Here is a 5,433-nt window from a genome sequence, read left to right on the forward strand (position 1 = left end):
TTTTTGCCAGGGGTTGTATATGTACGTATATGTACGTTATGTATTAAAATAGAGGTATTTAATTTGGTGACCTTGTTTAACTCGCGAAATTCGCATTAATAAATCCCACGCGAATATTTGCACCTTTACAGTATTTGCAACAGGAAGGAGAAGCTCCCTTTATTTCTCAGCTTATACATACAAACATGTTTTTACAAACCAGACAAGTGTAATTGTGTGTCTACATGGGTATTTACAAGCCTACTGATCTGTTTGATATCAGAGGAGGATAGGGACCAGGGAGCAAAAATTCTCAACCCCCATGGGAAAAGTTTATCTGGCAGTTTCCCCTTTCATCACTTAAGGGATTACTCTGGCAGAGGAAATTGAAACTTGAGGGTGTGTGATAATAGCTGTGTAACAGTTAGTGCTTGTTGCTTATTATCAATGAAAAGAAAATACATAACGTTGATATCCAGATCAGAAAAAAATCAGCAGAATTCTCCGGGGGGGGGGGGGTCGGTTCAACCCCCTAAACCCCTCTATATACGGGCATGTAAATACAGGGCCAGCCCACTGTTGGGGGTTCCTGCTTGCTGTCAGCTTGCTGGAACACCAGATTGCTGGTTGAAAGCTTGCAGCTCCTGGGACCCTCAGAACTTCTGGGTATGTTTTTGTTTATCTCACTCATTCTGTAAAACTTAAATTCTGTCAAAATTTGTGACATTTAAAGCCTGTTCAATAAATCTCTGAGTGGTGGTCTATCCCTCAGAGTAATTGTGTTCAAATTTAAATGACTGGTTAATACCTTCTTTCAAATCAACAGACGCACAGGATAAGAGGCAGGGGGAGGCGAGGTCACAGGATACCACTGAAATATCCCAAGACTAACTTTTTTGTTAGCTGTGCCCACCACTGGTTAGACCTGATCTCAAATGTAAGAGACAAAATTTGAAGAGGACAGATTCATACAGATTGCCTCAGTGTCTGTTCATTTTCATGTTTATGTCATGTTGTCTGTTTGCACACCTCTGCATCATGCAGCCTGCATTTCTTTGCAAAACACAAAAATAAAAACACATTTATTTAGTACTTGTTCATTAAAGCTGTGAGGCCTTTCAAATTTTTAAGATTTAAGTCATCAAAAGAATTTTCTTGTGATGAATAGTATGTCATTGCCAATATGATCAAAATTTGCATTGACTTAAAAAAAAATCATAAATAATTCCCCTGAAGGGAAAAATTTCAAAACAAACAAACAAACAAAAAAAAAAACAGACAGCCTTCATGGTCGCGACCCAAACAGTCTGTAACATACGTCATAAGCCATGTGGGGGCTTTCCCCAACTTACATGAGGGATACTGGGAAGCACATTGCGACAGCCAATCAGAGTAGATAGGCACAGTGACGTCTGCTGGCTGTAATCCAATTTGTCCAATTCATCTAGTCCAACTCATGTAATAAAATAGTCCAACATGGTGGAAAATGCTCCAAAACAGCTTATTTCTGTTTAAATCAAACACGTTACTCATATATTTTGCAAAAATGTGTGAGAAATAAACAACCAGGTAACCCCTCTGAAGTGATTTACAAGACATTTTATGGATGTTAGCGTGCACGTCCCGTGTTTGCGCATCACACAACGTCAAATGTAACCTCCAGTAATTTCAAAACCTTATGCATGTGCACATGCATGTCATCCTGAAAACAGCTTTAAAAAAAATACAATATTCATTATGGAATTCCCCCCAAGTAAATATGTTCTTTTTATTAAAAAGAGCTGCAAGGAGCTTGTCTGCTCTGTGTAAGCCTGATTCTGTCAGATCTCAGAAGCTAAGCAGTTCAGGATCTGGATCTGGTGAGTACTTGGATGGGGGACCTCTTCAGAACACCAGTGGCTGTATGTGTTTCTCCAGGTAAAACTGGAGCTGTCTCAGGAAGGGCATCTGGCGTAAAAACTTGTGCCAAATACCAATGCAAATCTGGCTGCATGCATAGGAAACAGAATATGACCTTTTGACCTCTTAAAATAGCTCAAGGTTAGCCATCTTTGAACTTGTCCGAGGTCTGTGTCCCAAGAATGTCCCCTGTGAATTTGAAGATGCTGGCAGCAACAGGAATGGAGCTGAGCATTGGCAGACAAACAGACAGGCGGATGGACGCAAAGCCTTTGCAATTCTAAATGGCCATATTTTGGTCTCAGGTAATAAGCTGATACTATAATGCTTGGATTTCAGTAGAAAAAAAAATGTACATTTTGTGACATTTGAAAGACTGTGCAGTTTTACCCCTTTAATACCCTCACATTTTTCAGTAGAATGTAATGAATACCAATGTGCTCTACCAAACGGCTGAGTTGACCATTTAAGAGTTAAGTACTTGGTAGGGACAGATGGTAGTTATGTTTTAATCACTATAGTGTCCAGGATGGAGTCATACTTTTTTACTCTACATTCATATATAGATACAAACATACTGCAATACATGCAATGAAAATTCATTTCACCCACCAACATAGTCATGGAAGACAATAATCCATGTATGATTCCAGAATGGAGAAACATGTAACGTTTTATATATCACATAAAATTTAATGATGAAATAGGAAACATTTTGAGGATGATACAGAGGAGAGGAGAGCTGCTAATGCTGAACGTTAGACATTTGCTTAATACTCACATTTCTGTCCGGCCAATACAAATAAATCCTTTGGACTGGATTATTTTTGCACATTGGGAAATTTTTGTGAGCATTATGCTGTGGGGATGTTTTTGAACTGAATTAAATTGAATTGAATTTTAACTGAATTTGACTTTTTAATTTTTATTTGGCACACACACAAAACTTAACAAAGAAATCTCTCACAAAACCAAACAAAGAAAAACAAAAGCAAACAAAACCTCAAACAATTAAACAAACAAATAAAAAAAAACAATTTCCCGGTTGTGTGCGGCCCAAAGGGTGTGGGCTGAAGCAAAGGCTTATAAATGCACAAATTGCTATATACACATATATATGCACTCATAACAGCAACTACAAAGATGTAGATTAATCAATACATCTGAACATAGCAGAACAATTAGCTGTATGCCTCACAGATTAAACAGAAGAACAGAAACAAAAACAATTTACCTAATTGATCATATTTTAATAAGCAATTCTGTTATTTTTATAAGATCTTTTCAGGCCAGCCAAAGTACCAGATAATTTAATACTATCAGTTCACTCATTCCAGATTTTAACCCTTTTAGCAGACACAAAATTACTTTTTACAATAGTACGATACTTTAAGCAGTCAAATACTAATGTTCCTCTCAGATGATAACAGGACTCTCTTATTTTAAACATTTCCTGGACATGTTGAGGTGAGAGTTCATTTTTAACTTTATCCATGAACTGTATCGTAAAATAATCAACCAAGTCCAAAAATTTCAAAATGTGCAAACAAGCAAACAGTGGATTCATTGGCTCCCAATATGTTTTTTTTTTACTTATACTGTAACTCTTATAGCTTTCTTTTGTAACAGAAATATTGGATTTCTATTTGTTTTATATGTATTTCCCCATACCTCAATGCAGTAAGTCATACGTATGTGGAACAAGCAACAAATGATACAACGTAACCAACAAATGCTGGGGGAGGAAGTATTGTACTTTGTACAAAATCGCAATGACTTTTGAGATTTTGGATTTAACATAATTTATATGAGTTTTCCAACTTAGTTTGTCATCGATTAAAAACACCAAGAAACTTAGTTTCAGTTACCATTTCAATTTCGACGTCATTCAACAGTAAACTTCTATTTAAGTTCCTAAGCTTATTTCCAAATATAATACATTTAGTTTTACCCAAATGAAGCCATGACTTATTTAAATTCAACCAAAGTCTAAATATTTGGAGTTCCCTCTTCATCATGTCCAGGAGCTGTCCCAAAGGATCCCCACCACTAAACACAGTTGTGTCATCAGCAAACAAAATACACCTCTCAAACTTAGAAACCAAACCAGTATCATTAATGTACAATTAAAAAGAGTAGCAGCCCAAGGACTAAACCTTGGGGCACCCGACATGAAATCCTCAAAAATTCAGAGTTTATCCCTCCAAAATGAACACACTGGTACTTGTCTTGTAAATAACTAGTTAACCAATCAAGGGCCAGTTCTCTAATACAATACTTCTGTAATTTATTCAATAGTAAGGTGTGATCTATGGTATCAGATGCTTTCTGCAAATCAAAAAACTCCTACAGTGTATTTCTTCCTCTCTGTTGCATTTGTAACCTGTTCAACCAAATCGACCAAAGCCAATGAAGTAGTGCAATTCTTCCTAAAACCATACTGATGTTCACTAAGAATGCAATGTTTAAGTAAGAAATTGTTCAACCTCTTTACAAATATCTTTTCCAGAATTTTTGAAAACTGTGGTAACAATGAGATTGGCTTGTAGTTTGAAAAAAAAAAAAAAAACAACAAAAAACAAAACATGTTTATCACCAGATTTGAACAATTGTCAGGAACTGAGAGACTAGTCAGGATTGAGGGAAAGATGAATGCAGCAATGTACAGAGATAGCCTGGATGAGAACCTGCTCCAGAGCGCTTTTGACCTCAGACTGGGGTGAAGGTTCATCTTTCAGCAGGACAATGACCCTAAACACACAGCCAAGATATCAAAGGAGTGGCTTCAAGACAACTCTATGAATGTACTTGATTGACCCAGCCAGAGCCCAGACCTGAATCCGATTCAACATCTCTGGAGAGACCTGAAAATGTCTGTGCACTGAAGCACCCCATCCAACCTGATGGAGCATCAGAGGTGCTGCACAGAGGAATGGATAGGTGTGTAATGCTTGTAGCATCATATTCAAGAAGACTTGAGCCTGTAATTGCTGCCAAAGGTGTATCGTGAAAGTACAGAGCAAAGGCTGTGAATACTTATGTATGTGAGTCCTTATTTTTTTTTTTAACAAATTCAAATTTAACAAAAATTAAAAAAAAAAATCACTTTGTCATTATGGGGTATTGTGGGAAAAGTGAAGTTCTGTGAATATTGCCATCCATTTAATGTGGATCTTACTATGTGGCAGAAAATTAATATTGTTTTTTTTTTTTTGCAATCACAAGAAGTTATCCACATCATAATACTTAAGCCAAGAAATTGCCATATTTATCAGCAATGATTGTCCCATGAGTTGCTGAGAGTTGAGTAGGATGTGTATTGTAGTTTCAGCTCTGTGGATTTTGATGTCTGTTCATATAGAACTCCAGTTTGAGTTTTTCACCACATCGTCACCACGTTCTCACGCTTGTGACAAATAAATATGGTGAAAAGACTTTTTTCTTCTTGCGATTCTTCTTCTAAGCAATTACAAGTTTACAAACTTGCTTTTGTACATTAGTATGCTATATTCAGTAAGAAGTAAGAAGATGCCTCTTCACAGGATGAAAGAATAA

The 5,433-nt window shown here is 36.7% G+C and overlaps 1 long non-coding RNA gene across 1 annotated transcript; it reads right to left on the reverse strand.

Moving 5' to 3' along the window:
• Positions 1–1,835: 1,835 nt before the first annotated feature.
• Positions 1,836–3,839, reverse strand: LOC117527850. The gene is made up of 3 exons (XR_004565618.1): positions 3,830–3,839; positions 3,009–3,013; positions 1,836–1,966 (listed from the first exon to the last, which is right to left on the reverse strand). It is a non-coding gene; the product is annotated as an uncharacterized LOC117527850 (long non-coding RNA).
• Positions 3,840–5,433: the final 1,594 nt, after the last annotated feature.

Source organism: Thalassophryne amazonica, chromosome 16 (genome assembly GCF_902500255.1).
Source record: "Thalassophryne amazonica chromosome 16, fThaAma1.1, whole genome shotgun sequence".
NCBI lineage: Eukaryota > Metazoa > Chordata > Actinopteri > Batrachoidiformes > Batrachoididae > Thalassophryne > Thalassophryne amazonica.